The 18347-nt window shown below is 64.5% G+C and overlaps 1 protein-coding gene across 4 annotated transcripts in view; it reads left to right on the forward strand.

Annotated features, from left to right (window-relative positions):
* Nucleotides 1-18347, forward strand: part of CMKLR1 (chemerin chemokine-like receptor 1) — a 79689-nt gene that overhangs the window by 52207 nt on the left and 9135 nt on the right. The window contains exon 1 of one of the 4 annotated variants that reach the window (XM_026060326.1): nucleotides 14210-14266. The exons of 2 other annotated variants lie outside the window; for them this stretch is intronic. The gene's annotated coding sequence lies outside the window, so the exon portion shown is untranslated. Of the gene's footprint in view, nucleotides 1-14209; nucleotides 14267-17645; nucleotides 17692-18347 lie in introns of those variants that run through there. One more of the 4 variants, XM_026060325.1, reaches the window with a different exon arrangement.

Below are 18347 nucleotides of genomic sequence, written 5' to 3' on the forward strand. Positions count from 1 at the left end.
AAAAGAAGCGTCATATTAAGATGTTCCTGGTTTTAACCCCCCATAGCCTAACCGCTGCATCCTGCAGATGTGCCTGCTGAAGATGTCACCTGCTGGAGAGGGACCTGCGCACGGAGGCCATCGTCGCAGCCGCGGCTCTCGGCAAGCCCCGCGCGTGCCCCCCGTCCGCCCCCAGCCCTGCGGCGGCGCCGGCCTGCGGGGATTTACTCAGCGACGCTCCGAGGGGCGCTCGAACCCGGAGAGCTTCCCGGCGCCGCCCGGAGAAGTGGCGTCGAACGGGAAGCCACCCCTTCGACGCCACCCCTTGAAGGCGTCTTCTCCCATCCCCGGTGCTTGCTCTTGGGGTGTCACTTATTTCTTTAAAATGCTTGTTATTCAGCTCGCCCGTAACGCTTCCCCCCGGCGGGTTTCCAACAGGCAACGCTCATCTTCGAATGCCTGCAAACAAGCCTTTTTCCTGGCCCCCAGGACCGGGCGGCCGAGCAGGGCTCGGACGGGCCCTCTCCTCTGCAGGGGAGCTGACACCCGTCCGCCCCGCGGGGGATCGGGCTCCTGCAGCGCGCAAGCGCCGCTTCCCCGCCACCGGGAAAATCTGCTGCTGCGTTGGCGCGTTGTCTGGCTCCGGCGCCCTCCTCCCCGGCAGGGCCCTGGGAGCTGAGTCTTCATCCCGCCGCTCCCTCGAGCTTTGCAGATGCCCGTGGGCGGGCGAAGGTTAAATCCGCTCCCCGTGGTCGTGGGTGTTTTGCATTCTGCGCGAGAGCTCCTCTTCTACGAAGCGCTTCCCGAAGCCCTGAGCGTTAAGGTAGCGACACGTATCCCGGCGGGTTATTGTTATCCTTCCTTGCAGAGGATGAAAAGATTCACAGTTTTTTGTAACGATATTTCTGCAGTATCTGCTCGCTCGCTCCTTCCCCTGCCGCCGGGCCCTCCCGCCGCAGCTCCCGCTYGGCCCCAGCGCCAAGGAGAAACCTCGCCTCGCTTTGCACCGGCCCTGCGGCCCTGGCAGCTTCCCGCCGCCTCCTGCCGCCGCATTTCGCTCCGTGCCCGGCAGGCATGGAGAAGGGGAGGTGGCAACGCTGGGAGCTGCCCCGCGGCCGCGGCACAGGCCTCGCGGCGCCGAACCGCCCCCTCGACAAATGGCCCTGCCTGCGCGGGAGCCGCGGCGGGGATCGGTGACGCTGCCGTCGCGGTCCGCCCCGAYGCTTCGCTCCCCTGCGGCAGGGGATCCGGCCGGCGCAGCGGACGCGGTGTTACGCGCTGCCTTGCTGCCGGCGCAGCGCTGCGCTCCCGGATGCTTTGCAGGATGACGAGCAAACGGACCTGGAAAGCGGGGGCTCTTGGGGAGGGCGCCGGCGTCCTCCCCGAGCCCCATCGGCTCGGAGGAGAAAGCCGCACCCGGAGGGATTTTTCCGAGCATCGTAACCCCTTGTGCTGCAACYGCTGCAGCTCCCGGCCAGGCCTGACGCCGGGTCTGTAGGTCCCCCCTTTTGCTGTGCTTCTCCCCGAATATACCCTTAGGCCAGCGAGGGGGGAGACGAGGCCAGACAGAAGCAGCCAGCCGTTACCCAGATTTATCAGCTGTGCTGTGCTTGAACTTTAAAGCGTGCCTCGTGCTCCCGCGTACCTTTAGTGCAGCAGGAGCCCGTATATATTTCTATGTGGAAGTGCATTAAAAATCACAAGCTCACAAGTCTCCTCTGCTGAAGGTTTATCCTGAAGTGTCTCCCAGAGCTTGTGATTTATTGACAGCAGATCAGCTGTGTCCTTACTACAGCTTATGGCTGGGCCATTAAATTTCCAGAGATTAAAAACATGATGGAGAATATAAATGACGCGCTGGCTGGAATGAGCTGTCCCACGACGCCGGGGCAACTGCAGCGCCGCAGCAGCGTTCGCCCCGCACCGCCTGGCGAACCCGGCGCCTTCTCCTTGAGATGAGACCTGAATATTGCAGAGACTGGAGGTTTCTCGGCATCGCTGTAACGCACTGGGGCAGGGGAGAGGCACTGGGTGCGTAACAAGCTAAATAAAGAGAGAGCCTTTGGAGAAAATGCTGTCCTTAGAAGAGAAATAAACACCWGCATAACCTCCCAGCATGGACTGTCAAATGTCATTTCTCCCAAACTGCACTTTAGCATCCTCCCATGGGAACCGGGACTGCTCGCGTACTCAGGCATAAGGAAATGAGGCGTTTTTTAGCCCAGTATCCTAAATAAATGAATAGCGTGCACTTGTACGGTATGCATATCTGCCTCCCGCTTTCCTCCTCCCACCCAGTTTTAAGTCTTTTTGCCGGTTTAACCACATTCGACAAGAGGAGGAGGTCTCCAAGATAATAAGTGTCAATGAGGTGTGAAAGTGAGTGGGAGAGGAGGGAGGGAGGAGAGCGGCTCTCGTTAGTGCCGCCCCGCCGGGAAAGGGTGCGACCTGAGCTCAGCCCTTTATTAGACAGCAGAGCAGCCACGCCAAGAGAAGGGCACAGAAACTGGGTGTCATAAGCCCACCGCGCCTGGAGCGATGTTGTTTTAGATGTGCCCAGGGCCTAGATCTTTTCAGTGCGATCACTCTGAAAAATTAAGGGGCTAAGGCGTGAAATTTAAAATGCACTAAATAACTCTATTCTTCCCAGGCTGGAGCGGTTAAAGCAAAAATCCCTTGACAGATCAGCTGCAGTTCAGTGAGTAATTCACCCTTTTGTACTCTTAGTAATTAATCTCCCTGGAAAGGCACAGCATGTGCTAATTAACCCTGCAGACCTCATAAGGAGGGTATCGGCTCTCTTGAGCGCTAGTGGTTGTGCCCAGCAATGAGGTTAGTTGAGAAGTTGGTGCTCAGCTGGTGCAGACCCTTGCAGAGGGCTGGTGTTGCTCCAGCCTCGCAGGGGTGTTGCAGTGGGGCTTTATGGGGGGGGTTGCAGCTGCTCTGGTTCCCACCCAGCCAAAGGGAGARGAGGCAGCTTGGAGATGCCACGTGGAGGGGCTGAAACTCAACTGAGGTACGAGAGACCCTCCCTGAACGTCTCTCTGCAAAGCCAACCTGAAATGGAGCTGGGGCAAGGATTTCTGCTCGGCTTGAAGGCTCCCAAGCCTGTGACTGTGGCCAGGCTGCAAGCCCAGGCTTAGCCCAGCTTTCCGCAGGGACCCGGTGGGTGAGGTGGTGAGCAGCTTGAGGTCAAGCGTGAAGGTACTTGGCGGCGAAGATGCTGCTGGCAATGCCTTGCCCCAGCCCGTGGGCTCGTTGCCAGGGGATGAATCTCCATGGGACATTCCCCTCCTTGTCCCAGCACCGGGGCGGTATCCAGCATTGCTGCTGTCCCTGTGTCCCAGGCCCCCACCATGCTGCGCTGAAGCTGGGGTCTGCCTGTGCGAAACCCGTTGCATGTTTGGGCTGGCGGAGGAGCCTGGGAATAGCAGGACTCTCCATGAATATCAGCCCCCAGGATCCCGCTTTGCTTTTGCGACTCCTTGCTAAAGGGGTTAGTGAACGTGTCACTGATTGCAGAGAGGGTTGATATTTGAATGCTTAAAAAAAGGCAGCGCCCACAATATTAGCAAAGAAGGGGAAATGCAGAGTGGGTGGATGCTGAAGGGGCACAAGATTTCATTAAATGATAGATGATGGATGGCTCGGAGCGGTGCGTGTCTGGAATACAGAAGCAGCTCAGCGCCTTTGCTGTGGGCGCTGGCAGAGGGAAGCGCAAACGAAAAGCGGCGGGGAGGAGAGCACGTGCTCTCCTCATGCGCAGTTCGGACATACCAAAGCCCTTAGCTCTACCCCAGCGGCTGGAGATCAGATGGGTCTGGTGGCTGTTTTGATGCCGTGCTCCTTATCGGACTAACTGGCCTCCTCGGCAGATGCTGCCCTGCGGGTGTATGTGGGAGCGAGCGGATCTGGCTGGGAAATGCTCCCCCGGGACGGGAACCGGCACTGCTAATTGCTCCCAGGTGGGAGCTGGYGTTGGGGCTCTGCTGTGGGTACGAGGCAGCGCAAGGCGCTCTGTGAAGTTCAGGACCAGGCTGGGCTGCTGCACAGACACGGGACGTTTCATCTCCCGCTTTTCATCATGGCAGAGAAGCGCTGTAATTCCCATTGGGGTTTAGCAAGTGTCCCTGAACGCTGACGAGCCGCAGAGGGGGACTGCTGCATGTGGGAGCCTGCTGCTGCTCCTCGTCCTCCTCCCTCTGCAAAGAAGTCCTCATCTCCCCTGCGGGCTTTAGTGCTTCAAAGAACTGTTTTGGTGCAGAGAGGGTGACTGAAGTAGAAAAATCTCCCTCTTCCCCTCTCCCGTGTGGCACCGCACAAAGTCTGTCCCTTCCCCGGAACGGGGAGCAGGACCAGGCTGGCCACGCGGGCTGTGTTGGGGCAAAGGCAAACCCTGCTTTCCTGCAGGGGTCCTGCCTGGGTGCAGAGACCAAGACCCTGTGGTGGTGGAGGAGGCATCTGGGGCTTGGGCACGGACAGGGCTGATGGCTGGGGAACGTCTGACTGATGCRGGATCGCTCTGAGCACGGGATCAAGGCAGACTGATGGGGTCCTACGGAGCAGCACACAGCGCCAGCTCATCCCAAACTTGCCTTAACATCTTGCGGTGCAAAAGAGGCTCCTGGTGGATAAGGAGGAGGGAGAGGCGGATCAAGGAGTACAGCTGGATCCGACTTGCACGAGTGCTGGTGCTCCCAGCACCTTTGAGAATGACCTCAGACTCCGCTGGGATGTGGTGCAAAGGAAGAGCCTCCATGAACTTCAGATATGGTGCAAAGGAAGAGCCTCCACTCATAAATTCACGGCAGGGTGATGCCCTGTCTGTCACCTGCCAGGGGGGATTTGAAGAGGAGAAATGAGTTAATTGATAATGCAGAAAAGGATGTCCCACGCTGAGGTTTTAAAACAAAACAAACTGCCTGTGCCCAGCAATCCCTCATGCTCCGCGCCTGGAACTTTAAATGGTGCTTGACAGCTCCCRCACAAATCAGAAGGGGCCAATAAATCGCCCGGCGTGTGAGCGTAGATCACTCCGGCGCAGCCGTCCTGGCGGAGCAGGACGCTGAGCAACCGCTTGTGGAGCCAACCTTTAACTTTGCACCGTGGCAGAGCTCTGCTGCGAGAAGCGCGGTCGTGGCCGTGCCTGGGAGGGCGGCTGCCCGCAAGGGTCACAGCGGCTCTGCAGAGCCACGTGCCGGCGCAGCTCCGCTGAGCGAGAGGACGGGGCTCGAGGCCTGACGCGCTCCGCAGCGCCGGTGGTGGCTTTCCAGCCCGTTTTGGGATGGAAAGCGGCAAGCAGCAGCTGGTGCATCATGGTGCCAGGGACGGGGCAGGCCGGTACCACCCCGGCAGGGCCGCGCCGGCGGGGAGCTGCCAGCGCCGGCGGGGAGCTGCCAGCACCGGCAGCACCGACAACCTGTCACTTCAACGTCACGTTGGCCCTGCTCACAAGTGGGGCCCCTTGGGCGCCGAGGGTGATAAATTACTGCCCCGGCGGGGTGGCCCTGCCGCGCCAGTGGGGAGGACTGGGCAGCCCCGTGCCCGTCGCTCTCCTGGCGTGCACCGGTTCTGTTTCTGAGCGCATCTCGAGTACCGAACTCGCTGCTCTGTAGAGCCCTCGGGGATGCTTTGAATGCAAAAGGTGCTATATAATCAAACGTTGATATATTGGCTTTAAAGATCCCTCTTTCGCGTGGCATTATAGGCCCAATGTGGGCCAAAGGAGTGTTTACCTTGTATTTATGACCGCGGCTCTCCTACTTAATGGGAGCGTTCCCTGCCGCTGCGAAGCCTGACTACAGATGCCGATTTGGCGCGGGCTGAATTAACTGCCTGCCRTAAAAGCCAGTGTGCGGTGACGGCCGAGGTGGTATTGTTAACGCAGCGGGGCGGAAAATCCTCCTCTCCCCTGGAGAGGGACTGATTTCAGCCCGTCCTTTTCCTGGCTGGGTCAAGGGTTTCTGAAGCTATTGCCAGATCTTAGCCTGGTTTTGAAAATACGAGTAGCATCTAGCAGGGACAGGGGAAACTAGGCTTTCAAGGGCCAGTAGGGGCAGCTGCTAGCGTGAAATCTTCCAGCTGATGCCTAGCGTCCTGCTCCCAGCCTTGAGGCCCCCGGCGCTGCAGGGTGGCAAAGCCAGTCTAGCACTGGGCCCTGGTGAAATGCTTTGGTTCAAAGCGATCCATGTGGTTTCTGTGGTCTTGCTCTGCTGCTTTTGCTTTGATCCCTCTCCTGTACCTGCAYATTTGCCTGAAAATAGGATGTGCAGTGCCCATTTCTGTGCTTATACCCMGGCAGGAGGCGGAGGGCTCTGTGTGGTAGCAAAGCCACCTCTAGAGCGACTAGCTGAGAAACAGCAGGCTGCAGACTGCTCCATCAGCAWCTRCYRGAGGGATCCAGCRCGATTTCGAGATGGCTGAGCCCCCAGAGAGCYGCCAGCAGGCCTGGCYGCRGAGGGGCAGCTTCGGCTGGATCATYCCCTCCAGGAGGGCTTTCCGCCTGTGTCGCAACCCTGGCTCGGTCRCTGAAGTGRATCTCCGCTGCCTTGCTGAGAGGAGCTGTTCTCGCTCCGGGACAGACGCACTCAGCCCRAGGAGGAAGGTGTGCTTTGCTCCCTAGGGAGTCCCTGGAGGCGGCTGGAGCCTTCCCTTGCTAAGAAATGGAAGGATGCATCCTCAGGAAGAGTATCAGCTCCTCAGGAAGAGCATCAGCCCGGCCACGGTAGGACGGGACGGCAGGAGCCTGCTGAGGCTCCAAACCTGGGGAGCGGCCGGCACAGGAAGCACGCAGGTCTGGGCACGAGTCCGTCCGCAGAGCCGCACTTTGCCATGCGGAATGGACCGAGCCTTCGGGCGTCTCGCTGCCTTTAGCATCTTTAGCTCTGTGGGTAAATTTGGGGGTTCGCCTTGCGGGGGCCCTGCCTGCCCCTCTGCCGACTGCTGCCTCGAGCAGCAGGACCGGCTCCCAGCTAGCGGGGTCACCTGGGAGCCTGCTCGGCTCCGAGATGGATAGCCGGGCAAACGAGATCAACCGCTAATTACATGTGTAATCAGCGCCTAAGGAAAGGGTTAGATGGATTTGGTTCTAATTAAAACTAATCTGCCTTCATCCYGCAGGGGAGAGGAGCGGCATGTGGCGGCAGGCGCCCTCGAAGCGCCCCGTGGCCGCGTGTGTGTGGCACGGGGAGCCGTGGGCTCTCCGCCTCCGTCCCGGGCTGGCCCCACGGGTGGTTTTCCATAGCAGCATCGGGGTCTGGCYGTGGTGTCGCCCCTTATGTGGGAGCACAGAAAGGACCCCACTGAAGCGGGTCGGAAAGAAGTGGGGGGCTCTCCCTCTCCCCGGGCTGGGGATATTTATGAGCCCCTGGTGTCGGGGATCTCCGGGGGGGGCTTCCCCCGCTCCCGCAGCTCGGGCAGGGGCCGCTCATGCCTGTCGTGCGGCAGGTTATTCAAGTCGGGTTATTTTCTGGCCCCAGCCTGCCCCTTCCTCATTAGCCATTTCCAGCTGCCGGGAATCATGTCCGGTGGTGCCGAGCAAGGTGCCCTGTGCCGTGGCCACAGCCGACTCGCTGGTATTCGGCTGACCTCTCCTGCGATGTCCTGCTTTCCTGTTTGCCCAGAGGGTTTTATTACGGCTATAAATTGGGAAGAAGGCTTCAAGGATTTTGCTACAGTGCCCTCTAATTCCTCTCGGTGGTCAGTCGGCTGTGTGATGGGAGAGGGATGCTCGGGCCGGCCGTGCTGGGCCACGGTTTACCCCGCGCTTCGGGTCCGAGTCCCGCACCAGCCCTGCCTTGCCTTACGCCGTGGAGGGGGCTCGGACCCGACTTGCTCCGGCCGTGCCGGCACCTGAGGCCGCCGCTTGCCAGCGGGGCCCTGCGGAGGCACCGAAATAACTCCCTTGGCTGCAGCGCCTGCCTTCAGCTGCAGACGTTTACCTTGGCCGGAGACCAGTTCTGCATGTCAACTACGCTGTGAAAGCCGAAGTAACCTTCACGAGCCTCTTCTGACTGAAGAAAACCAGCAATTTATGGGAAACAACTCTCTTCCCTGGGATGCAGTTCCAGCTTGGCTTGGCCCACGGTGCTGGGAACGCTCATCGCCCACCRGGATGGAGCTCGGGAGTCACGGAAAGGCCGTGGCGGCCCAGCCTGGTGGGTGGCTCCTCTCCGCCCGCCGCCTCCGAGCCGGTGAGGTCCCAGACGCCGTGGGCACCCTGAGCTCGCCCTCTGACTGTGGCCCGATTCGTTTGCACAAGGCGAAGGGGTTGTTAATGAGGCACCTCTCCCTTTGCTCACCAGACGGGGCCGGCCCTCCCTCCCGCTCCCGGAGGTCCCGGCTGGACCGGGAAGCCAGGCGGCGCCAGGCTTCGTGGCCAAGCCTGCTCTGGCTGCACCTACCGCCGAGCACGGCAACACGAGCACCGTTTCCACCAAGAAACACTGCGGTCCTTGCCCCGTTCAGCCAGGAAACGTCCCCGCGGGGGGGATTTAGGGCTGTGCTGGAGCTGGGCACCTCGTGCRGAGGCGGGAGCCTGGGTAGCTCCTCATGGCTTCCGYGGGACCCCGGCCCCTGCTTCCCGGCTCCCCCTCCCGTGGGGCCCTGCCGGGGCCGGCAGAGCGAGGCCACGAAACCCCGCTCCCTCCGCCCCCCCTTGCAGCGGCTGTCCCCATCCCCTTCTTGCTTCCCTTCTCGGCGAGAAACGTGAGGGATGTGAAAGCCAGGAGCGCACCTGCGGCAGGCAGGCAGGCGGCACCCGCAGCGACGGCGCTGCAGCCCTCCGCTTGCCGGGGCTGCTTCCCTCCGTCCTCGCAGCTGTGGCACCAGGCCTGGTTTCAGCCCCGTTGGTCAGCGGCTGTTGGGAGCCCGCGCGGCCGCGGGTGCCGCAAGGCCAACGGGCGCCGGGGAGCGGGTTTCGGGGCGGCTYGTCCCGTCCTGCCTCGGGGGGTGGCTCCATGCTCACCCGGGAGGCCACGGGCAGGGCCGGGGTGCTCGGTCAGCGTGGGAACGTCCCGAGTCCCGGCTGCTCTTGGCACCCGTCTGGGTGCATCTCCGTCCCCGGGAGCCGGAGGTTCAGGGGGGCCCTGGCGGCTGCCCCTGGGCTCCCCTGGCACCGGCCCGGCCTCCGTCTCTGGCTGGGACTGGAGGCGCTTTGGCATCGCTCTCGTCTCTCCCCCCGGCTTGCTGATCAAGGCGTCTGTAGGCAATTATCTCCTTGAGGCTCTGCGTCGAATTTGTCTGGAATTGTCCAACATGCTTAAAATTACTAGGAGGAAAGCGAGGCACGCGTGGCTGCCAAGTTCTCCTGCGCGAGCCGCCTTTCCCCAGGAAGCCGGGATAAAAATGGGCATCCGAGAGCTTTCCAGGGAGGGAGACGCGGCTGAAAGACAAATGCTGCAGACAGCTGGGAGAGGACGGAGGGAGAGGGGAAGGCGCCCGGACGCGGGAGGTGCGGGGTCGGAGCAGGGGAGGAGCGTGGGGCACGCCGGGACCCGCGCTGGTGGGATGCGAGCCTCGAGGCTGGGTCGCTCCATCCCATCCTTGCTCCTTTTCCCAGGCTTGGGGAGGGAGTAACGAAACCCCGGGAACGCTGACTTCGTTTCTTGGGGAAAGATGGAGCTTCCCCTGAGGGCAAATGCTTTGGGGGTAAAGTTTGTATTTGGCCATTGCGATGCCTCCTGCTCCGTGGAGCCTCTGGGCCTCCTGCGTCTTCCCCTCGGGCTTTGCGGGAGGCCGATAAGTGTTAGCATGGACCCAGCCTCCGTGCTGATCTGGTTTCTCCCCGCTTTGCAGCAGCGGGACACAGAGATGCCCCTGCCTCCGTGCCCTTCGGAGGGTCTCCCTCGCCGGCAGCCGAGGGCAAGCGTGGGTTTGCAGCGCCGGCGCTGGCGCCGTCTCCCTCCGAGCGCGCGCTCGCCAGCCCGCGGAGGCTGCAGCCGGCAGCGCTGTTTGCAGCGTGTGGGACCGAGGCGCGTTTTGGCAGCGTCCTCGGAGCCCAGCCGTGGCTGCGCGGAGGCCTGCTCGGCTTCCTTGTTTGGTTGCTATTTATAAGCTGCGAATTGCACAAGTTGGAACTGTTTTTTCCGTGATTGTATCAAATCAGTGAAACATGTGAAGCGACCAGTCTGTTTGACATCCTGTATGTGGACTTCTTATTTTTGCAATGATCTTTCATTTCCACTTGGATCGCAAGGCAGTAATGGAATACGTAGACTATTACTGCAGTAGGTCGGGAAGCGAAGAGCACGAGGGCTGCGTTCCTCGTATCCAGCACGTGGGAAATGGGGAGGCCGCGGGAGGGATCTCTGCTGGGATATTAGGGGTTTGCAGAGCCTCCTGGGGGACTGTGTTCAGCTGATTAAAAATACAAATGGGCCGTGGTCCTGCCGCTCCGAGGACACGCGCAGAGTCCTGCCTCGCTGCTGCCCTTGTCCCGTGAGCTTGGAACGACAGTGCCCGGACGTGGCCTGGGCTTGTGCGCGGTCTGTGTGTCGGCTGATGGCTTGCTGTTATAAGCATTAAGCAAAAAGATAACTTATGTCTCTCTTTCTTGGCTCGATGCCTACTCTCACACCCAAAGCTCCAGCCAGGATGTTGCCACTTGTCTGGCCGTGTCCGTCCGGTCAGAAACGATGGTGCTCAGCCAAAACCCAGCGCCGAGTGCTGTGAGTGAATAAACTACAGACCCAGGCCAGGTTATACGGAGCACGGACTGAGCCGTGTCAGCTCCGAGATGGGGGTTTGCTGTCGCGCGTGTCGGGGCGCGTGGGCCGAGCGGGCAGCCGTTCCTGCCGGGGAGGAGCCGCGGCTCCTGAGCTGTCCGGTTGCACCGTGGCGTCCTATTCCCTTTTGCATTGCAGTAATGGGAAACAAGACTCGCTCCTGAGCCTTTCTTTGCCCTGATGGACCCCGGTGGGGCTGTGGATGCTCCCTGCTTGGTCCTCACCGGACTCTGTGCTCCAGGTTGTACATGGAGCAGTGGGATGCGGCTGCCGGCAGCTGCAACGCCCAGAGCCCGAGGCGGCGTTGAAACGCTTCAGCTGCTGGATTAGCTCAGCGCTTCCAGGCTTCGCTCCGGTGTGGGTGTTCACAGCCGTCGTGCAGCGTTTCCCACGCTCGGGAGCCGCTCCCGCACCGTGCCCTCGCCCCACGGTGACCCGAGAGGCGCCCGTGCCAACGAAGAGGTTCTCCTTGCCCCTGCGTGTCTGTGTTAGGACACCGGCATGGGAAGAGAGGGGCAGGCGGAGGAAGGCTTGTCCTTCGCCTGCTTCCCCGCGCTCGAGCAGGGAGGAGGAGGCTGGGAACAGCAGCCGCCTCGGTCCCCCTCTGATGGGCAGCGCAGCCAAAATCGTGCGAAGGGGGAGGCGCGATAAACCCAGCCCTGGAGCGGGGCAGGGTTGGGGCCCGGGAAAGGCGGTGCAGGCTCATGCCGCGTTTCGCAGCCCGAAGCAGTTGTGCTCTGGGCTGCGCTGGGGGGGGCTCGGCGGGTTCCTCTCCCCCCGCTGCTCCCGCAAGGCAGGAGAAAGTGGCGCTGAATCACAGGGAACGTTCCCTCGGCAAAGGAAAAGCACCTCTCGTGTTTTCTTCAACAGCGAGAGYGTGTCATCTGCTTAAAGATGACTCRGGCGGGTTCTGGTCCAAGGAGGGTGCCCGCGCGCCGCGCGGGGCGGAGGGGCGCGAGGCAGCAGCGCTCGGCGCCGAGGGGCCCCCGCGGCTCGCTGCCAGGTTCTCGCTTGGCCGAGGGCACCGGGAGGTTTATAAAAAGCCTCGTCAGCGTCCCCGGTCCAACGAGCCGCGTCACTGCGGCTCGGCGCCTGCCGAGAGCCACTTCAGCTGACCTGGCAGATTGCTGTCGCCCGGCGCSGGAGGGAAGGGGGAAGGAACAAACCGCGTTGCGCTTGCGGGGTGTGAGGGCAAAGCAACACGTCTAGAAGCCGGGGGCTGTCACCATCACYGCAAGCGGGGGAGCCACGGGGAACGGCTGCACCCTCCGCCTGCGAGGGGCAGTGCCCGGGCTTCCTCCTCTCCTCCAGCCCACGTTTTCGGGAGGGACCCGTGGGCATCCAGCCTCGACCTGTACCTTCCCCGGCTGGGGGCAGTGGGGCTGCGATTTGGTRTTTATTCCCTCTTCTCCCCCTGCTCCCTGGAGCTTCCCTCTTGCCTCTGACCGTTGCTAAAGCTCCACCTGTAATTACTTATGCTCTGTCTTTACCCTCTCTTCGGGTGCCCGAGGATGGGCTCTGGCTGGTTGACACTTGACGCTGACGCGGGGCGCAGGGTGACTGCTCCCAGCTGGCTCTCCCCGGCTGGCCGTTAGCACGTCTTCCTTGAGCTGCCCCGCTTGACCTTCCCTGCAGCGCCCCAGGCCCCGCGGGGAGGGACAGCGCCAGGGACAGCGCCGGGCACGGCGCTCGGCTCGGCTCCGGGAGAAGCGTGCCGCCTGGATTTGTCCTCCTGCGAGTAGCGCAGCCACCTCTCGTTACGCGGAAGGGGCAATAAGCAAAGCGCTGCGGTTCCTGAAACACCAGGCTCCCGAGAACGCTTGGGGGAACTAAATTCAGAGCCGCRATTGCTTTGCTCCGTGCAAATGGCACGTGGCGTGCTCCCACCCCGGCATGTCTTTACCCCCGCGGCGCTGCTGGAATGGACCTCGAGGCCAGGCGGGCCCCGCGCACCCCGGGCAGAGCAGCCTTTGCTGGCCGCGGGCCGGGAGCATCCCCGGCATTGGCAGCGTCCCACCGCGCCGCCCCGGCGGCGTTTTCCGGCGGGCTCGCGCCATCCCTTTCCGTCCTGCGAGCCGTGCCCCCCGCTCAGAAACAGCCGAGGTCGTGCATCCTTCTGGGTTTGCGTCTTTCCAGGATTTCCGTGTTTCCATCCCATGCTGCGAAAAGCAGCGAAGCCAGAAGAACGCGCGCGTCTGCCGATCCTGCCGCCGCCGCCTCGGAGAGCCTGCGGCTGGCTCCCCGCCAGCTCCGCCAGGCGCTGCCAGATGTGCTTCCCTGCTGATAGCAACAACTCCGTAAAACAGTGCAGCTGGCACCGAGCGCTCGGGCTGATCCAGGAGACGGTCTGCAGTAGCGCCGTTCGACTCGAAGCACGTCGAAGGCGATAGCTAGCTTGCTTTATTTTTTTTTTTCCCCCCTTCGTTGACTTGGCTTCCAGGCTTCCTCGAGGAGCTGTCATCCTCCTAGAAGCTTGCCGAGGAAGCGTGCTCCCCCCGCGCTGCGGCTTGGCCCGCAGCCACGGCGAGCAGGTGGAGGTCTACCTATGCCCCCGCGCTCCAGAAACACGTCTCCAGCAGGTTTTGCGTGTTGCCGATGAACGAATCCGGTACGTTGGGGGCAGAGCGGGTCCAGGAAGGGTCCTGGCTTGGGGGCAGGAGGCGGCACTAGGTGACGGAGCCGGTTTGTCCTGCGATTCCTGCTCCTTTCCCTCCTTGTGTCCTGCCAGCAGGAGGAAGGCAGAACGGGGGCATCTCCCTCAAAACTCTCTGCCCTCCCAAGGAGGTGCCCTCGCACCCAAAACGCGGGGGCGAAACCCTTCCCCAGCGATGGCTCTTAGCGCTGCAAACGTTGGGACTGGACCTGGGGAGGAGCAGAGGCGCCGGGAGGGTCCCTCGCGCCAGGCTGCGGGTGCTGGCGTGCGTCACCATCGGTGTTATCTTCCGTAACCCCTCCGGTATTCCTCACCCGGCCACGCGCTCGCTGTCCCGGAGTGCGTCCCGGCCGCTGCTGCGGAGGCCTGGCCCCAAGCGCGCGGTTCGGCAGCAGCCAGGGAAGGCACGGGCGGAAAAGGGAGTTTCCCCGTGCCACACTAAGCCCTGGCTCATTCCGACCTCCCGGTGAGCGGGGGCGGAGGCTGCACCGCTCGACACCCGGAGACCGCGGAGCCCCCGGGACACGTTGGAGCCACCGCCGCTCCCCATGCAGCTGCGTTCCCACGGCCCCGGACCGGCTTGGCCCCTTCTCCTCGCTGCACCCGCGGGTTCTGGCCCCGAAACACCTGGGGCCAGCCGCCCCCCTCCCGCCTGCCCGGGCGACCCCGGCTGCTGGAGCGGCCTCTCCGGAGGCTTTCCGCGCACGTTAGCGGTGCCGGGGCCGACACGCGGGCTGGACTGGGCCGGCAGATGCGGCGGCCGCCGGTGGCTCATCCCGTGCGCCGGTGCGAGCCGGAGGGGAGGATGCTCCGAAACAGCTGCTAGCTCCTGATGGTGATAAAAGCCCTCGGGGAAAAAAGCCCAGCGACAGCAGAAGCGGCGTTTGGAAGCCAGATTTCAGGAAGGGAAGTGAGTCAACGTCTTGGAAGTAGCTGGGGGCGGTGGGCGGGCGGGCGGCGGAGGGGGAGCCCGGGATGCATCGGAGAGCGGCGGGCTGACCCGCGCGGATCAAAGGCGGGGACGCCGCTGAGACGTGCTCTGCAGCCGCCAGGGCTACGGCTCCCGCGCCGGGCACGGCGCCGCTCGGGCGTTCGGCCCGGCCCTTCGTGCCGCGGCGGCCCTTGGCCGGCGGACCTGCGAGCGCGGGGTGCTCCCAGCCGGGAGGAAAGGCAGCCCCGTGGGAAGCAGCTGGCTTCTCCCTCGCGTTGGGTCACAGCAGGATCCCGGCCAGCTTTCCTAGCTCACGCCGTCACACCCTCTTCCAGCTGTTGCTCGCGGAGCGAAGCGCTGCCAAGGACCCCCAGCGATGCCGCTGCGGCTCCCTCCCCTCCCCTTCCCCTTAAAAACGGATAGGAGCGGCGCTGTGCGCGTGCCTGCCCGGACACGGGTGGCTGCTAGGGTGTGAGAGCGCGCTTGCTCTCCGGGACGGGCTCGGCAGCACGGGGAGGCACCACCTTTGCCTTGAGCCTTCCTCCTGCGCTGAGCGGCTCCTCTTCCTCCCCGGCTGAGCCCGCCCGGGGTGCCCGGGACCCCCCGACTTCATCCCTCCTGGCGCCGCGCGCAGGGAGCTCTGGGCAGAGGTGCAGGACCGCACGAGGCAGCAGGTATTTTCCCCATGGAAAGGGTYGGAGACGGGGAAGAGGCGGGAGGCAGCCGGGCCGAGCCGCATTGCCCCGTGTCCGCCCAGCCTTTTCTGCAAGCACCTTTTGCCCTGGCTTGTTGCCCCCCCCCCCCCCCCGGCAAAACCTGCTCCTTTTCTCCTGCTCCTCCCGGGAGCAAAATCGAYGGCAGCAGCCTGCAGCCCGCGGGGCTGCCAAGGCCCCGGCACAGCGGCTCCGGCACCACGTGCTCCGGCGGGCGGCTGGGGAAGGGGGCGTCAGGCGCCGTGGCCTGGAGCCGGCGCGGGTGCGCTGCGGGCACACGCGTCTCGAGAGGGGTTTCGTGGGGAGGTGCTGCCGGGTCTCGCTCCAGGAGAGTCCAGGACAGGTTTGGCTGGAAAGTCCGAAGCCACGAGGGGTGCGAGGAGCCCGGCGCTCCGGGCAGAGCCAGCCGGTGCAAGGCGCCGCTGCTGGAGCTAAGGTCGCGTTTTACATTTTCAAAAGGGCCGAGCTGCTTTCGGATGCAAACTGCTTTTACTGCTGCTGGGGGGGCCACGGCGGGACCGTCTCACCCGAGCACGTCGGGGGGGTGAYRAGCTTGTGACCGGGGCTTCAGGGGSCCCCGCTGCGTGGTGGCGAGCGTGGGTCGCTCCGCATCCCCGCCGCGATCCAGGCACCCACGCGGAGCCTCGTCCCACGGGAGCGGCGGGCGCTGCCGTGTCCCCGCGGGCTGGCGGCAGGGAYGGGGCTCTCCCCGCCGGCCGGGGGGACCTGCCGCGCTCCCCAAGCCCCCGCGTGCGGGACGGACCTTCCCGGCGCRCTGCTGTGACAGTCACGAGCCGCCGGCGTTGGCAAATCCCCCCTTCGTGCGGACGTCTGGCTTTGCGCTTTCCTGGTGCCGCGCAGCAGAAGTGCAGGAGTCTCTTCTCCTTTCTCCGGGCCGGGCTCCCGCCGAACAGGGCACGTCAGCAAGTTTCCTCGCGATTCGACCTTTGGGCGATTTTGTAACCCGCTCCGTTGTGCAAAGACAGGGCTCCTCTTGGGGTCCAATTCCTGTTTTTCAGCTTCGGCCTTCCTCTGCCCAGGCCGGGCTGGCACGAGCCGGCTCTGCGTGGCGCCGGCGCCGCGGCTCGCTGGCCGGGCTGCCCCTCCTCGCGCGGGAGCGGGTCCAAGGTGCCCCCGGCCCCCAGGGCTCGCTGCTGTGCGCGATTTGCCGTGATGCTGCTGCAGGGTTTCCACCCGGCCGTCCTTACCCGTGTGCGCAGGCAGTTTGTTAACCGTGTCCGTCCTTCCGGACAGGCTTGCAGAGAGCAGTTTTCCCTGGCTGGGGGCAGAGCCCGGCCGTGGTCCCTGGGCCGGACCGCCGGATGCGCCGGGCAAGGCACGAGCACGGCGTGGGGCTGGGAATCGCCGCGCGCAGACTGGCGCGGACCGAGCGGGGCGCCTGCCCCCGGGAGTCGTATTGCTTAGGATCCCGGTCCAAACCGGGCTGATTCATCCCCGGGAATCCGCTGCGGCGTCCAAACCCACCCCGGCGCTCCRGGTCTCGCTTGGCACAGCTGGATGAACAGCTGGGAACGGCCGGGTCAGAAGGACCTCGCGAGAGAGCGTCGGGGACCACGGCGCGGCGAGGGGGCGGAAAGCGAAGGGGCGGGCTGGCACGCGCCCTGCTCCCGCGCCCGCGGCACCGCCAGCGCCTCGGCGGGCCGCCTCGTGAGGCCCGTGTGCGCGTGCGCCGACCGCCGCCCGGGTTCCCGAGGCTGCTGCTGCCTCTTTAAACCAGGTCGGGAGATGCTCCAGGTTTTCTCAGCTGTCCCCGGTTGAGTCCCGGCGGGGAGCCGGCCGCTGCGCCGCGCAGAAGGCAGCGGTTTCCGCCGCCGCCGCGCTGGACGGCCTGGTGGTTCCTTGCAAATCCTCCGAGTCCCCCTGAGTGGATGCAGCTGGGCAAGCGTCCTCCTTCCTCCGCTGCGTCCCCGGGGTGCATTCGTGGGTGATGGCGGGAGGAGAGACGGTTTCCTCCCCTCGGGTTGTCCGTCTCCCTCCGTATCCAAAGCCAGAGGAGTCCGAAGCAGCTGGGCCGCGAGGGCCGAGGCGCTGGGCAGTCGCCGGCACGGGGGCGAGCGGAAACTCGGACAACGCCGGACGGCGAGAGCAAAACCGGCTGAGGCAAAACCTAGCAGGGCGCAACCGTGTCCCGGATCTCGGGGGGGCCTTCGGCTGCGCTCGCCCTGCCCCGGGAGCTCCCAGACCGATGCCGCGTTTGCACGGCCAAAATTCCCCCGGCCCGGGCGGGATGCCCGACCTCCTCCTGCCCGAGGGTGCCGCGGGGCGCCGGAGCCACCCCTGGGTCCATGGCACGCTCCGGCCACGGCGGCCCCAGCCCCCCGCGCCCAGCGTAATCCCGCAGGAAAGTGCAGCAAAAGCAGGGTCAGCGTCCCCACATCCTGCCCCCAGCGCCACTTCCTCGCCGCGAGGCGGAGGCAGGCCGGGCGCCACCCCGGAGCCCTGCTCCGTGCCCCGCGCTGCCGCTGCGTTGCTCTCCCTCGGACAACGCGCGCTCGTCCCTCTCCGGACGGCGAGGAGCRGCGCGGCACAGCCCGCTCGGCCGGGGGGCGGCGATGCGGCGGCGCCGGGGCCCTGTGCATGCCGCTCCGTGTGCCGGGCAGCCCCGGCGCCCTTCTCGCGGGAGCCAGGATTTTTCGGGCTGAGACGGCGCGAGGAGCTCCGCTCGCCCAGGTGAGTGTCTCCCGGGCTGCCTACGCCGGAGCCTGTCGCGGTTCCCAGGGAGGCCTCGAGCTCCGGCTTTGCCCGCGCTGGCAGCGGAGACGCGTCCGCCAGCCCCGGCGCAGGGCACGGTGAGGCTTTYGCCGCGGCCGGCAGAAGAGCCGCGACTCGCTCGGGGGAGCCGGCCCGCGCAGGGGCGTCTCTCCCCGCCGCCCTTGCAAAGCGGGTTTTGGGGGTCTGGCTCGGCACGGGYGCAGCCTGCGCTGGGGACCCCAGCGGCGATGGCTGGCCGGCAGCACCGGCGCATTCCCGGCTGGGCTGCTGTCCCGCGTGTCCCCATCGCAGGGACAGGGCTGCCGGGGAAGCGGCGTTCCCAGCTGGGGAAGCGGCGTTTCAGCTCGCGGCGCTTCCCCGCGCCAGCCGGCCGTGCGGGCTGAGCTGTGCCCACATCTGCTTCAAAGCTTCCCCTTTCCCCACCCGCTTCCTTCTTTCCCCTTTCCCTGGCTTTCCGCTGAACACCCRGCTTCGCTGGAGACCGGGCGCTCGYRGGGAAGGGGCTGCAGCCCGCGCTCGAGCGAGGGGGCAGCCACGGCGCGGGGCGCTCCGCACCGTGGGGCTGCAAGGAGCCGCCGCCACCGCGCTGTGCCGCGGGCGAGGGCGCTGGGTGC

The sequence above is a fragment of the Apteryx rowi genome, unplaced genomic scaffold, assembly GCF_003343035.1.
Source record: "Apteryx rowi isolate R43461 unplaced genomic scaffold, aptRow1 scaffold_168, whole genome shotgun sequence".
NCBI classification, from domain to species: Eukaryota; Metazoa; Chordata; class Aves; order Apterygiformes; family Apterygidae; genus Apteryx; species Apteryx rowi.